We start from the raw sequence: 19,367 nt of genomic DNA, 5'->3' as shown, positions 1-19,367 counted from the left end.
AATGCATTAGTGTCTGGAATCTGTTCCTCTGTGCTTTTCGGCAGTGAATTTGCACCGGCAACATTCACATTTTGACAAGCAGAAAATGTGTCTTGACTCATTTGAGAAAACGGTGATGACGCAAAACCTGAATCTACAGTATTTGCAAAATTGTGTCCTGTCATTTCGGATTCCTGAGGCGACCTGTCGCCGACCGATCGATCGATAATGCTTCCCTCTTCACTAATTGTTTCACTGTCCACGCCATTGTTTGCCGCCCGCTCCATTTCCCTATGCACAATTACCGAATTACTACTTTGAACATCAGTTAATTCATTACTCGGTGGCGCTAACATACTGCTTTCATTTTCGCTGTCATTTCTCAGTTTACTTTGGAGCCTAGTATTACGTTTTTCACACGCCATTATTGTCACAATATTTCACATGACAACACAGAAAAGCACAATTTGAAGAGCAAAAATAAGAGAACACATTAACATAGCACTGAAAATAATATCTAGTTAATTGCAGCTGCGAAATACTTGGTGCAAATCTACATGCATGCCACAACTGTTTTACAGTACAACAATGAAAAACCACAACTACCAAGGAAATTCTCTCTATAATTACGCGCTAGCAATAAACAAAAGCTACACTAAATACACAAACTACAAGAAAAAAATCAGAAGATTCCGGTGAGGTATCCTAGGCTAAGGGTCGACATATGAAACGTCCCCTTAGAACAATTTATACAAGACTGTGCTTAAACTGACACACAATATTTTGTTAGCGCAACGCAATCTGACTTTCAAAATTCCCTACAAAAGAATGGCCCTGACTAACATTAAACTATACCTTTCACAAATCACTTACCTCATAAAAATCTTCGCTGCTCAAGCTACTGCAATACAGCGAGCGCCACTACTGCCAGCTAAATAAAAGATTCAAACTATGGAAGGCACTAACTACTGATAGGGCGGCGGCGTTACCAATATAAGAACCTAAACAGCCTACTTACATAAAGAAAACATAAACAGTCTACTTACAATATGGATTGGGTACTGTGCGTTACATTACTTCATCTGGCTTCGCGTCGGATATTTATCAGAAAATTACTGAAGTGGAACTGCGAAGAACTCCAGTTTGTTGAGAGAGATGTTAGAGTTGGCATTGTCCTTAAGTCATGCCGTAGCGAACTTAAGATTCGTGGAAGATTGTGATGATAAAACTGATGAATGTTACATAATTTATCTTGATGTGTATCTCCTGCACAGTTAGGCGATGTTGCAGCACCTTCGGAGGTCAAGTTATAAATGGCTTCCGCCAGAGAGTGTCAAAAGTTTTGCTGTGGAAAACATACTAGATGATTCCAACAAAGGGTACGTTTTAAAAGTGGATCTTGCGTACCCCAAGAATATTCACGGTTTACATTGGGTTTAACCCTCAAATCCAGAAAAACATCCACCAGAGTCAACTAGTAATAAGCGCAAAAATTATTTTCGACCTTGTATGTCAAGAAGAACCGTGTTATTTACTGTAGAAATCCGAACTTACATTTACAAAATAAATTTGTTATTAAAACAAGATCGGCCGAATTTGATCATTTAGGCAAGCTCTTGAATGGAACCATACATTGAGATTAATGTACAAAAGTGCATGAATGATCGCAATGATTTCGAAAAGAACTTTCCCAAATTGATGAACAGTTGTGCGTTTCGAGAAACAGTGCAGAATGTGCGAAAGATGTGCAATGCAAGACTAGCAATATTCTCGGAAGGCAGATTTGGGCAGCTGCTTTAATTCCCAATACAAATTTTCAAAGAGCTGACTCACTTGTGTTATGTTCCTCTCATCTCTAGTCAATCTCTGTGTAGTAACAAAATGAGAAGTAAAAATTGCGACAAGTTCAAAGATATGCAGCACAAAATGCATAACTTTCGCTTGAATCTCCAAGAAATGCATTTTTTTTCACGAAAGGCAAACATATTTGCCTACACATACATACCTCTGTTTTTAAATAACTCCATATTATAACGATGCGAAAAAGTGACATTAGGATCAAAGAAATGAATTATTTTTAACACACAATGTAAGTGAAACCGCACTTCGTGAGTTTTGGTTAGAGAGTTCCCTTGTTGCTGAATGCTTTGTCCTGATGTGAACAACGTGCGAAAGGTGATGAGTATGTTTGCTTTTAGTTTAAAGTAATCACGCCATAATTTTTCTGCGTACGAATTATGCACTTTTATTATCCTGATCTAGCGTTTTATTTTTTAAAAAATTGTCCAGAGAGTTAGCACAAAATGGTTTTCACTAGAAGATGTGTAAATTTCGATGATCACATGGTCAGGAGCAAGTTTGTCACTACACAATTACTAGTCACAAAGCACAGCACAGCATCACTCTGTTTCAGCATTATGTTCCGGTAGGAGGCGGAAGATAACAGGTAAATTATCTGCTAACTCCATAGGGATGCTATAATGCTTAAAGCTTTGTTACCTACAGAACCATAGAGCAGATAGAAAGCTTGCCTTCAATGGAGTCAGAAACGTTATCCGTGTGTGAATTTTTGTTTATATAATAGTAAATTAATTTCCGTTGCGTTTAAATATTTTTCTACTCAGCTGCTTAACTCATTACCATTCCTTTGAGTTTGTACTTACAATGTCATTCCGTTGCTTATCTACACATATAAAAAAAAAGTTTTACGTCACCCCGGTCCCCAGAACTTCTGAAGATAGAGGTTGACTGTTGATATTGTATCACAGACACAGTTCCTTCGACTGTTCAGAGACGTTACTAAACCCGCCCAAAGATGTTGAAAGGTGGCTACACTGAGTCAAAGCGCCAGAGATTGCGCCAAAGAGTTTTATTCAGCCGCCTCCACTGGCAGTGCTTGTTCAGAAGTTCTGGTGGTTACTGCTTTGCTGAGAGGATGTTGATAGCTGTACTATTTGAGGCCATGTCGTGTGCAGTTGTTTTGATGGGCTAGACAGCAGATGTTGTTCGAATGGAGATGTTGTAATGATCAGAGTCTATTTTTAGTCAATATATATGAAGGTAAAAAACATTTTTTTTATTTTTTTTTTTTTAATTTCCTAACTAACAATGCCTCTTGGTCACAGGTTCAGTCAACAAAGCATCTGGCTTGTGTTCATGTATTAGACTGTACTTCGGGTTTCTATGTGCAATTATAGTATTTCAGTTTTATTTAATTCATTCAGTGTAAATGGTATTTAAAATATCTTGTCTTATTGAGGAAGAAGCGTGCCAGATGTGTACATTGAATCACACTTCCACACACAGAACAGTTACACTTGTGCTTTATTGTTCATAGTTTTTGTTTCATAGCTTTTATAGTTGCTGGGGACTTAATTAATTAATTGTGGTAACAGAAATTTCCTTTCATTCTTTGTTGTTATTCTATGCAGTCAGATTGCGTACTACTAGTCAGGGCCAACCGGTTACGAGACAGCATAACTGAATAGACAGCTACTAAATCTAAAAATTAAAATTATTTGCATTGTATTTAATTAAGCCCCCATACATGTGGCGACCCTGCCAGGATCGTCCCTTGGAATTCTTTTGAGAGTAAAAATAGCAGACACTAGTATTGTTGTAGTAATTTGTAGTTTAGTAGTTGTAGTCTATATTGCATGTGTAGATTTGGTAATGAATATTTGTAGTTGTCTTGTCTTTCTTCTAATGGTATTTTCGCAGAATTTAATTTTTGATGTCTTGTATACGCGTTTGACAATTTTGTGCAATTATGAAGATTTCAATTGTTCGTTAATCGTGTTTGAGGGAAGCATTTCGTGTGAATGGTATTGTTGGTGATAAAGTCTCATATTGTGTGTAATTTTCGTATAGTAACGAGTTTTTTATGTTTTGTAAATGATTACGCGATCGATGAAAAAGGCAAAACTGATGGATAGTGAGAATGACGAAATTGTTAACATGGCGAACTCGCCAACGCAGGAGAACAGTATGATGAATAATGAAGTAGAAAACAATTTAATAAGTCGGGAAAATATTCCGGAACCAGTTCAAACATTTTCACAATCAAAAAATTTTCACAATACGAGATTAACAACAGAAGAATCTGGAATAGTACCTAACACAGATAGCTTTACGGCTATGCCGAAGGAAGTTAGTTTTACAGGAAATGTTAGGGGCGAAAAGAATTAATATGGAGCAGTTGATGAGTGAAATATTAAATTTGGGATCACAAATACGAACAATTAAAACTGGTATGGGAAAAATGGAAACACGCTTAGACTCACAAATAGGAACAATTAAAACAGAGATGGAAACAACGGAAACACGGTTAGACTCACGAATAGGGACATGTTTCAAAAACATGAAAGATGAATTAAAGAAAGAAATCAGAGAAGAAGTACAACCAATTTTGAATGCTCACAATAATAGATTAATTTAAATAGAAACCAGACAAAGGGAACAGGATAAAGAACAGGAAGAAAGAGATCGCATGATAGTACAAAAATTTTCAGAGTTACATTTACAACGTGCACACGATAAGGAAAAAATATTTGAAAGAATCGAGGAATCAGTACCAATTGACAGAATAAATAACCTAACGCAACAGTATGAACAGTTAACTACTAAATGTGTCAATACCGAAACCCGAGTCGCGACACTTATGGAAGACGTAAATAAACAGAAGGAACAGATAGGTGACTTATCGGAAAGAGTTGAGGAGATTTCAGATAAACTGACAAGTCTTAGTTTCAATGGAGACAGAGATTCAGATGATACAGCTCCATTGCCATTTGCAGAAACCGAAGAGTACCAGAACATAAATAAATATGTTGAAAATCAGGGAAAATTTAATGAACGCGTTAAAAGGGAATTTGAGGCATTACGGAAGCAAGTCAAACAAATTGAAAGCAAAATCGTAGGAAAAGACGGTAGAAGAAATTTGGAATCACCGATAGCAGAGGGCTTTGAAGAAAATAATTTATTTCATTTACGAGATGCAAGAAGAGAGCGCCAGGTACGCGAACTTGACAATAATTGACATTGGGAATGGGACAGACGCGGTAGGTCTTTGTCGCCACAAGGCGAAAACTTTGACTATAAACACTTTTTAACTGTTCGGAAATTTAAGATCTTTCGCAATTCTAAGAATGACATACATCCATGTTCATGGTTAGATCAATTTATGTACGCACTTCCACCAAATTGGCCACTAAGTCACAAACTGGAATTTATGTGCGGCTATTTAGGTCCTCAGGGGATTCACTACGCTAAGTGAATATGTGCCGTAGAGTGCACAGGGCCCCGAGCTGTAGTGGTGCTATTTCCCTTTTAGTTTTCTGCACCGCTGCCTACTCTTTTACTGTTCTTTGTATCCATCAAAATAACTCTTCAACTATCAATCTATCTAGAGAGTCAGTAAAGAATAACCGGATATGACTATTTTACCCAAAAGTGATTTCGGAAATTACCGTTTGGACTTACTGTATCTTCAGCAGCATTCATTCGTAGTTTAAACGAAATTTTACCTGTTCATTTTCGTGACAATATTACTTCATATGTTGCCGGTATTGTCATTGCTAAACGTTCTTGGAGTGAGCATAACAAAATTTTAGATTCATTATTACGTATTTTTGCAAGAGTTGGCATTACAGTGAACTTGGAAAAATCTGAATTTGGTCGTTCTCAGGTGAAATTTCTTCGTCACATTACTTCTCAAGAAGGTATTCTTCCTGATCCAGAGCCCGCATCTCGTGGTCGTGCGGTAGCGTTCTCGCTTCCCACGCCCGGGTTCCCGGGTTCGATTCCCGGCGGGGTCAGGGATTTTCTCTGCCTCGTGATGGCTGGGTGTTGTGTGATGTCCTAAGGTTAGTTAGGTTTAAGTAGTTCTAAGTTCTAGGGGACTGATGACCATAGATGTTAAGTCCCATAGTGCTCAGAGCCATTTGAACCATTTGAACCTGATCCAGAGAAACTAGACGCTATTCGTAATTATGCTGTTCCTACCACAAAACGTGATGTTCGTAGTTTCCTTGGTGTCTGTAATTTTCTTAGACAGTTTGTTAGATTTGACGATTTGGCCACACCTCGTTTATGTGAACTATCTGGAAAGAATTCTAATTGGTGTTGGGATGAGGAAGCTCAGTCAGAATTTGAACAACTTAGTGATGCTTTAGTTGCTGCTCCACTTCTTTCACATCCGGATTTATCTAAATATTTTTGTTTGGCGACGGACTCATCATACAAAGGCCTAGGTGCACATTTATTTCAAGAGATAGAAGAAAATGGCGTTGTAGTACAGAAAACTATTGCCGATCTGTTCTTGCCAAATGCAAATTATGTCAAAAGGCTAAGCCACCAACTATTTCTCACAGAGCACCGTTGTTTCCTATCATTCCAGCGAAATTGAAGGAGATGGCTGCAGTCGATTTGTTCGGTCCAGTGGTTCGTTCTACTAATGGTTTTGCGTACATTTTCGTAGCAGTGGAGTTGACGTCAAAATATGTGTGTTTTACACCTTTACGCAAAGCAACGGCTCGTTCAGTATCTAACCCTTTCATCAAACATTTTCTTAAAGAAGTGGGTCATGTTGATAAGGTTATATCAGATAATGGATCACAGTTTTGCTCTAAAATTTGGCTTCGTACTCTACGGCGTCGTAAGATTAAACCAATTTTCATTTCACTTTTTCACCCTCAATCTAATGCTTCAGAGAGATGGATGAAGGAAATCAATAAATTGTGTCGACTTTATTGTCATCAGAATCACAGAACTTGGGATCAGTATCTTAATATTTTTCAAAACATTCTGAATGAACTCCCTAATGATTCAACTTCTTTACCGCCTATATTGATGTTAAAAAATAAAGCACCGACAAATTGCATTTCTGAAATCGTTCCTTTTCCGCCTTCACGGAAACTGCAGCATTCTGAAGTTGTCAACCTGGCTCTACAAAATATTGCATCTGCGGCTGCTAGAAGAGAGAAATCAGCTAAACGTCCTGGTCAAAAGGTGTTAATTAAGTCTCACCGTTTGTCTCACAAAGGAAAAGGCTTGTATCGGAAATTTTTTCTGCTTTATAACGGTCCATATAGAGTTCGCAAAATTATTCATGATAACACTGTCGAAGTAGAAACTCTTAAATCTCGGCGCTGTAAGGGAATACATCATATATCGAACGTTAAAATTTTTGTGGAATGACATACTTTTGAGAAACTAACAGTTATACGTAAACACACGGAGAGTATAAGGATACCGCGCCGTGTTCTGGCGGCGGCACATACTCAAAGAAACAGTCAAGTCTGCGCGCCGCACAAGGCAGTCGTTGACCGCAAACAATTACTTCCTACGTCACGCGTACCTACAGCTGATCGAGCGCTCAGTGCGAATGCACTGACAGCCGTAAACAAATACACAGTCTAATTTCTCCGATTAAATTCAGTGTAAAGCTATAGTGACTTGATAAATTATGTTATTAACGTTCAGTATTTTTCAGGATACTGTTGTATAAAGTATTTAAGAACTTCCGGTAAATTCTGTGTGTGTCCGACGTTAAGAGGACTTGCTATGGAGAAAATTTCAGGAAGAATGTAATTTCGAAGAAGAAAGTAATAAACTAAAACGGTAACTATTAATTGAGGTTATTTTTCAGGAACTTAGGTACGTACTTTAGACGTAATTTGCTGCTTGCGATTACGTGATTTATACTTTGTGTTAACTGATTTTGACAATGATTCATTAATGAACAGGGTTGTTACTTGTGTATATTATGCATCGCTTGGCTGCTATGCTTTTTCAGTGATGTCACATTTTTTTGTAATTATGTGCCTGCCTTGGTTATTTATTTAAATTATAATTGCCACCTGATTAATTGTGCTGACTGTGGTTATGTATGTAAGTTATACTTTGTGATTTATCTGCTTGTGCCTTCATGTTTACTTATTAAGATTACATATGAACATTTATTTGATTATGCTGATATGATGCTAATGACCTGTTTATTATGTAAGATACATATTTGCTGCTTTGCGTATGGATTACATATTTATACATTTCTGTTTGTTGTCATAACTACTCTTTAATTTGGTGTATAGAAATGCTGATATGCGGTGTACGAACATGGAGTTTAGGTCACACTATGGTATTAATTATAGATTGTATGCTTGACAGAGCCTCGTTGTAGGAATTGTGCTGCATCCACTTGTTGACATTCTGTTCTCCACTGGTATATTTACTCGCCATTGCATGTTTTGCTTACGCTCAGTGTCTTATATTTTTAAGATAAGAAAATGAACTGCTATAATTCGACGAACGACATTAGTACAAGAAACTTCATAGAAGTCACATGAGCTGGAGGTTTTATGGAAGCTGTACAAATTTATGCTAATAGGAAGGAAGCTAACGACATGACATACCAACACTAGGTTTAGACCATTGACAGTTATTACACTGTATTCTTCGTGAGCAATTGAAATAGCAAGTGACACTTGACACAAGAAATACTCCACATGTTTGCTTCTGTTTTTCCATGGTTCTTAAAGTGGTGTACACACAGTGAATTATTACTATCATTCACACTCCGTACTCGTACTTGCTTACTGAAAGTTATTCAAACTAAAGGCTGTTAGAGGTCATGTAGGCATTTCTTTTATTTAATGATGGACAGGGTAACCAAAATGTATTTTATGATTCATAATGAGAAGAAGATTTGGGTCAGATGGATTACACCGAGGTTGTGTGTGGACATTGTGTCTTCGTATTGTATGGGATGATGAATTGAAGTTTGCACTAGTATTTTATCTGTACTTGTTCGAGGAGACTGACTGGAGGAAAGAGTTGTTATGGAAGTGAAATGATATTGGCGATAAGGTTTATATGTGTCGACGTATTGAAGAGGTATTATTGAGGTATTGAGATTGTGTGAAGTTGATGATTATTGGAGTTTTGGTGGACAAGAGGTAAGGTAAATGATATTGATGATAAGGTTTATATGTATCGACGTAAGAGGTATTATTGAAGTATTAAGTTTATGTGATGCTGATGATTATTGGAGTTTTGGTGGATAAGTGAGGAGCATATTTTTTTTGTTGGTTTATGTGGAACAAGGAGGATGAAGATGGCAGACTAGAACACTCAAGTGGAAGGAAGATTGTCTACACACACACTTTGTTAAATCACTAAGCAGTATATACTTTTTTTTTTGTTTTGGAGAGAGGAAGCATTTGCATATCTTGGCACACTGACAGTTGTTCAGAAACCGTACATTTTGATTTGGCTTGGCAAACATTGGTCTTGACATGATAACTATGACGATGACTAACTATTATTGACTGTTATACACTGTGCCACTACTACTTGATACACATGTTGAACATCAAATTTTGACAGAATTGCATTTACACAGTTAACACTGTTCAATTACACAGTAGTACTTAAATGTGGATGAAAGATGAGCGAGTGTATTTTGTGTGTTTTCCTTTCCTAATCCCAAATAATTGGTACCGACCTATCTCCTAAATATTATTTTACTTGTTTGTTGTGGTTTGCACTGACACCCATAAATATTATAGGTTTACTTATATTTGTGTATTTGTAATATTTAATATGACAATTATCTGATATCATTTGTGTGTTTATTATTATTTTTATGTTTAGTGTAAGAGCTTTGATGATAATTTTGTAAAGCAATTGTGTGTGCATTCAAACTGTTGTTCGTGCTTACACGTATTAACATTGGTGGGTGCCACTTGGAAATGTTTAATTTGTGCTAATGAACTCTGATTTAACTGTCTGATTAGTGATAGTGAATATTATGGACTTTTAATTGCACCTGCTCAACATTGCTGGGTGCCACTGTTGGAACTGCTCAACCAGTGATGAGATGTCACTTGTTGCTGTCTGCACCTGTCAACATTACTGGGTGTCACTAATGGAACTGCTTCTACTGAAATGAAGTTACTTGTTGCTGTCTGCACCTGCTCAACATTGCTGGGTGCCACTGTTGGAAATGCTCAACCAGTGATGAGATGTCACTTGTTGCTGTCTGCACCTGTCAACATTACTGGGTGTCACTAATGGAACAGCTTCTACTGAAATGATGTCACTTGTTGCTGTCTGCACCTGTTCAACATTGCTGGGTGCCACTGATGGAACTGATTCTACTGAAATGATGTCACTTGTTGATGTCTGCACCTGCTCAACATTGCTGGGTACCATTGATGGAACTGCTTCTACTGAAATGATGTCACTTGTTGGTGTTGCACCTGCTCAACATTGCTGGGTGCCACTGATGGAACTGCTACTACTGATGAGGTCACTTGTTTCTGTCTGCACCTGTTCAACATTACTAGGTGCCACTGATGGAACTGCTTCTACTGAAATGATGTCACTTGTTGGTGTCTGCACCTGCTCAACATTGCTGGGTGCCCCTGATGGAACTGCTTCTACTGAAATGATGTCACTTGTTGGTGTCTGCACCTGTTCAACATTGCTGGGTGCCACTGATGGAACTGCTTCTACTGAAATAAGGTCACTTGTTGGTGTCTGCACCTGCTCGCCATTTCTGGGTGCCACTGTTGGAGCTGTTTAAATACTGCTGATGAAATGTTATGAGATTGCTATTTGCACCTGTTGACCATTACTGGGTGCTACTGCTGGAACTGTCAACTACTCTGAGGAGTGCTAGTTGTTTATTGAACTATTGAAAGGATTTTATGTGAATATTTGTATAAACTGATTTTTTGTTTATTTACTGTTTATGAAATGTTATGAGACTCTTACCTACACCTATTCGTCATTGCTGGTGCCATTGATTGAATGATACTTGTGTAAACTATTATGTAAAATCACATGTATGCAAGCATTTGTATTCCTTACAGTATTTTATATATTAGGTTATTGAAGGGTCAGTGCAAAGCCAAAATTTATCTAGTTATGTGATATTTACTTATTAATATTATCTTTTATTTTTGTCTGTATTTTTTTTTGGACGATTTTGGTGGTATTTTCACCACCAATGCTGGCAAAAATACCATCAAATTCTAGCCCGTGGAGGAGGGGCATATGAAATGTGGCTACACTGAGTCACAGCGCCAGAGATTGTGCCAAGGAGTATTATTCAGCCGCCTCCACTGGCAGTGCTTGTTCAGAAGTTGTGGTGGTTACTGCTTTGCTGAGAGGATGTTGATAGTTGTACTATTTGAGGCCATGTCGTGTGCAGTTGTTTTGATGGGCTAGACAGCAGATGTTGTTCGAATGGAGATGTTGTAATGATCAGAGTGTAGTTTTAATCAATATATATGAAGGTAAAAAACATTTTTTTTATTTTTTTTAAAAATTTCCTAACTAACAATGCCTCTTGGTCACAGGTTCTGTCAACAAAGCATCTGGCTTGTGTTCGTATATTAGACTGTAATTCGGGTTTCTATGTGCAATTATAGTATTTCAGTTTTATTTAATTAATTCAGTGTAAATGGTATTTAAAATATCTTGTCTTATTGAGGAAGAACCGTACCAGATGTGTACGTTGAATCACACTTCCACACACAGAACAGTTACACTTGTGCTTTGTTGCTCGTAGTTTTTGTTTCGTAGCTTCTATAGTTGCTGGGGACTTAATTAATTAATTGTGGTAACGGTAATTTCCTTTCATTCTTTGTTGTTATTCTATGCAGTCAGATTGCGTACTAATACTAGTCAGGGCCAACCGGTTACGAGACAGCGTAACCGAACAGACAGCTACTAAATCTAAAAATTAAAATTATTTGCATTATATTTAATTAAGCCACCATGCAATGTAAACAACCACGCATGAGCAGCGCCTATTAGATGGAGGGAGTCCGACAGCCGATCAGTTACAGTCATTCCACCAGGGATGAGGTACACGGCTCTAGTAGTCTGTAATTCAACCATAGCTAGACGGTCAATACCGAGGTTCGATCGTGTCCGCATTGTTACTTTGTGTCAGGAAGGGCTTTCAATAAGGGAAGTATCCAGGCGTCTCGGAGTGAACCAAAGCGATGTTGTTCGGACATGGAGGAGATACAGAGAGACAGGAACTGTCGATGACATGCCCGCTCAGGTCGCTCTAGGGCTACTACTGCAGTGGATGACCACTACCTACGGATTATGGGTCGGAGGAACCCTGCCAGCAACGCCACCGTGTTGAATAATGCTTTTCGTGCAGCACAGGACGTCATGTTACAACTCAAGCTGTGCGCAGTAGGCTGCATGATGCGCAGCTTCACACCCAACGTCTATGGCGAGGTCCATCATTGCAACCACGACACCATGCAGCGCGGTACAGATGGGCCCAACAACATGCCGACTGGACCGCTCAAGATTGACATCACGTTCTCTTCACCGATGAGTGTCGCATATGCCTTCAACCAGACAATCGTCGGAGCCGTGTTTGGAGGCAACCCTGTCAGGCTGAACGCCTTAGACACATTGTCCAGTGAGTGCAGCAAGGTGGAGGTTCCCTGCTTACTGTTTTGGGGTGGCATTATGTGGGGCCGACGTACGCCGCTGGTGGACATGGAAGGCGCCGTAACGGCTGTACGATGCGTGAATGCCTCCTACCGATAAAGCAGCCATATCGGCAGCATATTGACGAGGCATTCGTCTTCATGGATGACAATACGCGCCGCCATCGTGCACATCTTGTGGATGATTTCCTTCAGGATAACGACATCGCTCGACTAGAGTGGCCAGATGTTCTCCAGACATGAACCCTATCGAACATGCCTGGAATAGATTGAAAAGGACGATTTATGGACGACGTGACCCACCAACCACTCTGAGGGACCTACGCCGAATCGCCGTTGAGGAGTGGGAGAATCTGGACCAACAGTATCTTGATGAACTTTTGGATAGCATGACACGACGAATACAGGCATGCATAAATGCAAGAGGACGTGCTTTTGGGTATTAGAGGTACCGGTGTGTACAGCAGTCTGGACCAGTACCTGTGAAGATCTCGCTGTATGGTGGTACAATCACATGCGCTTAAGGAAGCAAACTTCGTCGAATGAGCTTATGCAGTCAGTATCATTGAAATGAACTTGTATATTTAACGTTAGTCAGAGGGGTCTAAAAAGAAACGTCAATTAGTTCCACCACAATAATGGTTCACATGGCTCTGAGCGCTATGGGACTTAACTTCTGAGGTCATCAGTACCCTGGTACTTAGAGCTACTTAAACCTAACTAACCTAAGGACATCAACAAATTCATGCCCGGGGCAGTATTCGAACTTGCGACCGTAGCAGTCGCGCGGTTCCGGACTTGAAGCGCCTAGAACCTCTCGACCACCGCATCCAGCAACTAGGATTCCAACGCGTTTCACATTCTCCAGACTTGGCTCCCTTGGACTTCTATTTGTTCCCCAATTTGAAGAAATGGCTGCCGGGACAAAGATTTTATTCAAACGAGAAGGTCATTGCAGCAACTAATAGCTATTTTTCAGACTTGGACAATTCCTATTATTCGGAAGGGATCAACCAATTAGGTCAGTGTTGGACGAAGTGAAGAAGTCTAAAAGGAGACTACGTCGAAAAATAAAAAAGGTTTACCTCAAACATGTAAGCAATTTTTATTTTTTCACGCACTTTTCAAACGCCCCTCGTATTAAGAACCATTTCTCGCATTTTATAATGTCCAGGGTCGACCATAAATGCCTCTGACTTTAGCGTAGTTACTGTCTTTGAACAAAAGTGTATTTCGGTTCGACGCTATATAGGTTGTTTCCGTAAGAGCGAGCAAAAATATAACAGGACATAGAGAATTTTCCACTTAGCAATTTGAAATAGGTAACCTGGGGTCGGAGAAGACAGATTAAGGAGACATGGAAGTAAACTTGTTTACATCTTTGTCTACCATTACTGCTTTCAGCCGGCCGCGGTGGTCTTGCGGTTCTAGGCGCTGCAGTCCGGAACCGCGGGACTGCTACGGTCGCAGGTTCGAATCCTGCCTCGGGCATGGATGTGTGTGATGTCCTTAGGTTGGTTAGGTTTAAGTAGTTCTAAGTTCTAGGGGACTGATGACCTAAGACGTTAAGCCCCATAGTGCTCAGAGCCATTTGAGCCATTACTGCTTTCCAGCTTATTTACAACTAACATGTGTACAAGTTTACACGTAGTGTGCTGTTTATTTACATGTACATTCATTATTTCCTGCTAGGAAAAGAGGAGGACGAACTTGATTACTAGGAAGTCCTGGTGCAGGTTTTGTTTACTTTACTTGTCCATGAAGTTGCTCTGTTGTATCGTACTTACATTGCCCCATGACAGAAAGTGCTATGAATCAACGACAGATCCATTCGCTACACAATGCTATTCAGAGAAGTACGGTACAATACGATGGAGCAGTACCGGTACAGTTTCGCACAACTCACTGACATGCAGATTGTGTATGCGGAAGTACATAGCAGTGTTTTCGCTGCTGAAAGCCTGTATAGGGAAAGTTTTCTGACAGGCATCATCCATCACGACGAGTGTCTCTTTTTCTCGATTGACAAATGCAGGAGAGTGGTACATTGGAAAGAAGAAGCGAGGGACCTGGCAACATGAGAACCACTCGTACACCCCATTCTCAAGAGAATGCTGGAACGTGTTGGTGCGGACCCCACTATAAGCACTCGTCGTATTGCACGTGAAATGGATGCTGCACACACTAGCGTGTGGGGGGAATCCACGAACAAGAATTACACACATTGTAAGACGTTTATATTTCTATTGTCTATTGTCAAACCACAATTTATGAAAGATGTTTACATTTTATTAATAGCATTAAGTAGGAATAATTAATATTTGTCATTTTGGAAATAATTGTGGTAGCAGGGAATGTCTGCACCAAAGTATTGTTGGCAGGAGAGACCGCACATTGATATAATTTTAAAAAGGACGGGAGAGACCGCTTATGGATACATTTTAAGAAAAGAGCGGGAAAGACCGCGTAATGATACATTTTGTAATGGTAGCAGGGATTCTCTGCACCAGAAAGCATTGTTGGCGGGAGAGATCGCATTTTAGCGTTCGTAGGAAGTCTGTAGTAAGCGAGATGTGAAGCGAGTCGGTAGCAGGTCTGAAGCGAGAGGTTGAGAGGAGCGGTGTGCCTTCCAGCCACCAGCTATGATTGATAAGAGATTATAAACGGATGTACAGAGAAATCAGCTAACTATTATCATAATAGGAGTTAATATTATTGAATTATTTTTTTGAGAAACTCAAGGCTACTGAAGGTATGTTTGCGCAATTGTAGTTGTAAGATTATTGTAGTAAGTCCAATTTGAATGTTTGTAAAATCATTTCATTACCAACAGTAAATATTTGAAGAATCGTTTTCAGAATATAATTAATTTTTGGCAGCAATATTGCATCACTGATTGTAATCCATCCCAAAAACCATCAACGTAAAACTTTGCAATATTTTATTGTTGTCAAGAAAAAACTTAACTATAAATTACGTAACTTCAGTCAAATTAATTAAAGAATAACGTCAGCTTTGCTATTAAAGAATAACGTCAGCTTTGGTAATAAATACAGCCACTTATTATGACAGCCCACTAGCAGCTAATAGAGTATAGTAAAACAGAGTAAGTATATTCATGTCACAGTTCGATGTAGCAGTCAGATGGCGATCCAGTAACAGTAAAAAAGGCAAGGAACAGTTTTGGGCTATTGCAGGTAACGACTGAAGGCCACGACGACGCCACATTCTATGTTTCATCGAAATAATCAGCAAATCACTGTTAATAAGCAGCATTTAAATTTGTATGTGAAGATTGCACTTATTATTATTGAGAAAGAGAATTAATTTCAAAGGGAAGATTTCATTTGTTATTTTTTAACAAGAGATAGAAATCTTAAGGGGCTCCGGAAAGGCTCAAAATCATGAAAAGTTCAATTTTTACTTTTTTGCGTTTTAATAGATATATAATTTATTCAATTCCGAATACTACAAGTATTTTTAAATTTTTTTGAAATGTGTTCTACATGGGCGTGACCCACTGTGGCGCTGTTAAACTGCTGTCAGATGGTGTTATTATTAACGTCCGTGTTCGTCAGGTACATTTTAGTGATGTGAGATAAAGTATGTGTTGTGGCTAACCTGTGATGGATCAATATATATCGCTGGTATGATTGTCGATTGTTTCATGTTTATTTACTCTGTCGTTATCTCGAAAATATTCGTAATTAATTCTGTTTCTTGAGTTTCTCTTTTGTTGAAGTATAATAATGAGTAAAAGTAAAGTTATTAGAAATCCTCTGAAGGCTTTTAAGAAAAGGAGAAATGTTGGAAAGCCAAAGGTATGTGTTATTACTGTAAACAATAAAGACGATAACCAAGTGAGTGGACCTAACTTCTCAAGTACACCTGCCCATAGCAGTCAAAGTGGGAAAGAAAATATTTCACAGAAGAAGCTTGGTTCAATGAGTGAAAACTATGAATGTTTTATGGGCGAATCGGATGTGAATGAAATATTTGATATGTCGGTTCTCAAAGGAATTTTTTCAAACTGTGTAAGATGTATTCATTGTAGTGAAGTTGGTCTGGAACTCTTCATAATAAAGCACGTAGGACTTGCTAGTGAAATACAACTGAAATGTGATAAGTGTTCATACATGACCACCTTTTGGAACAGTGTTGCAGTAACTGCAACTGAAGAAAATGGTAGCAAAATCTACGAACACAACAACGAGCGATGCTTGCTTTAGACGAGGAACGCCTTCGGGCTGCAGACAGGGTTGTAAAGAGTCTAAAAATACAAGCAAGAGTAAACAGGAGGAGGAACAAGAGGAAGCTGGAGGAGGAGTTTGCAGAGGATGAAGATAATCCATCCTATGGACCTGTAATGCACTAAAAAGTTAATCCAATCTTTGTCGCTCGATTCCCAAAACTTTTATTTTCTCATACTAATTACATGTTTTCTAAGGATCTTCCAAACATATTTGTTTCAAATTTTCAGTAAATGTTACACAGTACCTTCTGCATAATTTAACACAGCCTTTTTCCAAAAAACTGTATATTTTTGAATATATAAATAAAAAATTGCAAAAAAATGTTGTGAATTTTCATTACAATTGAAAAAAAATCATCTTTAATAACTGAACTAAAATTTTGTAAAATCCCTGTGTTAAGTTGTAGCCCATATTCCAATAAATAGTCTGTAAAAAGTTCAACTTCCTACCTCAAATACTTTGTGAGGAAAGATGTAATTTATAAGCGTTACTTTAACATTGCAAGTATAGGGCGTTCCGGAGCCCCTTAAAGGGAGGTTTCATAGGTTATTGTAGAAGGGAAGGCTGCGTAACAAAAGAGATAAACAGGAGACGGGAAGGTTTCAACACATCACCCACAACGAGGCCATGCAATGGTTGTCACTGACTTTGCGTCAAGGGTGGCATTGTGTCAGTGTTTGCTCTAACAATGAATTGATTTACCAGATTTGCTCCAAATCGTACTATTTACTGACGAGGCCTCATTTGATAGTAATGGTATTTAGCACAGCAGTAATGGCCATGTGTGGGAGGAGGAAAACCCTCACGCTGTAGTAGTGTCACACTGTCAAGTATGTTTTTCTGTGAATATGTGGGCCAGCATCGTAGGCTATAATCTCATCGAACAATATCTTCTACCTGGCCGCCTAAATGGCCACATGTACTTCATTTTGGTGCAAAGGGTTCTACCCGAGCTGTAGGAGAAATTATACTTGGCTGTTCGTGAGAGGATGTGGATACAACATGACGGTGCACCGTCTCACTTAACTGTGGATGTCCGTAACCATCTGAATGTTGTCTTTTCTGGCCGCTGGATTGGAAGGGAAGGTCCTGTTCCATCTGAATCCTGTTGATTATTTCCTATGGGGATATCTAAAGTCACTTGCATGTTCGACCACAGTGGGTACGGAGATTGAATTAGTTGCCAGAATTGTAACTGCCTGTGATGTGATTCGAAATACACCAGCGATATTTGTCAGGATGCGTGAGAATCTTGTTCACCAATCTCATGCTTGCACTGAGGTTGGCGGCCGTCAGTTTCAGCACATTTTGCAAAGCACACTACAAATGGTACGTTCATTGTGTCGGTGATGGAATTTGCACTTAAGTCTAACAAATGTAAATAAATGTGATTTTGTTCCTGTTATCTGGCCGCGATGGGTAGCCGCGCGGTCTGAGCCGTCTTGCCACTGTGCGAGCGGATCCCCCGTCGGAGGTGCGAGTCCAAACTCGGGCGTGGGTGTGTGTGTCGTCCTTAGCGTAAGTTAGTTTAAGTTAGATTAAATAGCATGTAAGCTTAGGGACCGATGACCTCAGCAGTTTGGTCCCATAAGACCTTACCATAAATTTCCAAAATTTCCTGTTATCTCCTTAAGCTGGCTTCTCCGACCCCAGGTTTCCTACCGAAAACTGTTCAGGGGCGGAGGGTGGTTTCGAAATTTAGACATCTTAAAACAGTATTATACGTTTTAAAAGTGCGAATACAAGATGTGTACTGGTAAAAAAAAATAAAGTTCTGTCGCACCACATCTCAAAATCTGCGGTTCTGATTTTTTCGTCAGAGGTACCGTCACAAATCAAGCACATATACAGGATGATTCTTACTAACGTTTAAAAAATCCGAAGCGACGTAGGTAACGCTGGGACAAGGAATTTAATGTATGATACTTGGGGTTGAAACATTGGGAAATAACCCAAATATGGATGAGAAATGTTGGACATATCACGTCACGAGATGACGTGCCTCGCCGTAAGTGCAGCGATTGGGCTTGGACGTGAAGGGGTGATTGAGCGATGCAACACTTGTATTCGAGCAAACGGTGCAAACTTCGAACACTTTTCGTATATGTGATCTGTTGCAAACTTCGAAGTTACAAAACTATTGTCCTCGCTGTAACTAAGTAATAGCTGTTCCTGTTTTGTCTTTCTTTCCTTTTTACTCTTCTTTTTCTGTTTACATACATTACTTAGTTAAGCAGATGTAGTGTGGCGGAACCGGTTTATATTATTTCGTTACTTTAATTACTTTGAGAGATGGCACGAGCCCCCTCTCATATTTCTATCTTACGATTTTCATCTCTAATTGCATGCGGTGAAAAGTTGCTATTCCTTCACACGCGGACTTCTCACGCAGCGTCTCTCGTCGCCCAGGTGGTCCGGTGACAGGCGGGCTCCGCGGATCTCGAGAGGGTTAAGCCGACGAGTGTGAGGGAGTCGAGTGAATGCTTTCCAGACGTCGACATTGTCAAGAGACACGCCCACAGGGGCCTGAAGTAGCGGCTGGGCTAGAGGTTCCGTTACTTCGCAGAAACTTAGCGAAAACACTTTCTGGCGGGCTACCAGCGAGGCGTGGGAATGACTTGTGTACCCAGGCAGTTGTGGCGGGAAAATTCCC

Source organism: Schistocerca piceifrons, chromosome 6 (genome assembly GCF_021461385.2).
Source record: "Schistocerca piceifrons isolate TAMUIC-IGC-003096 chromosome 6, iqSchPice1.1, whole genome shotgun sequence".
NCBI lineage: Eukaryota > Metazoa > Arthropoda > Insecta > Orthoptera > Acrididae > Schistocerca > Schistocerca piceifrons.
Note: the sequence above shows the minus strand (reverse complement) of the source record.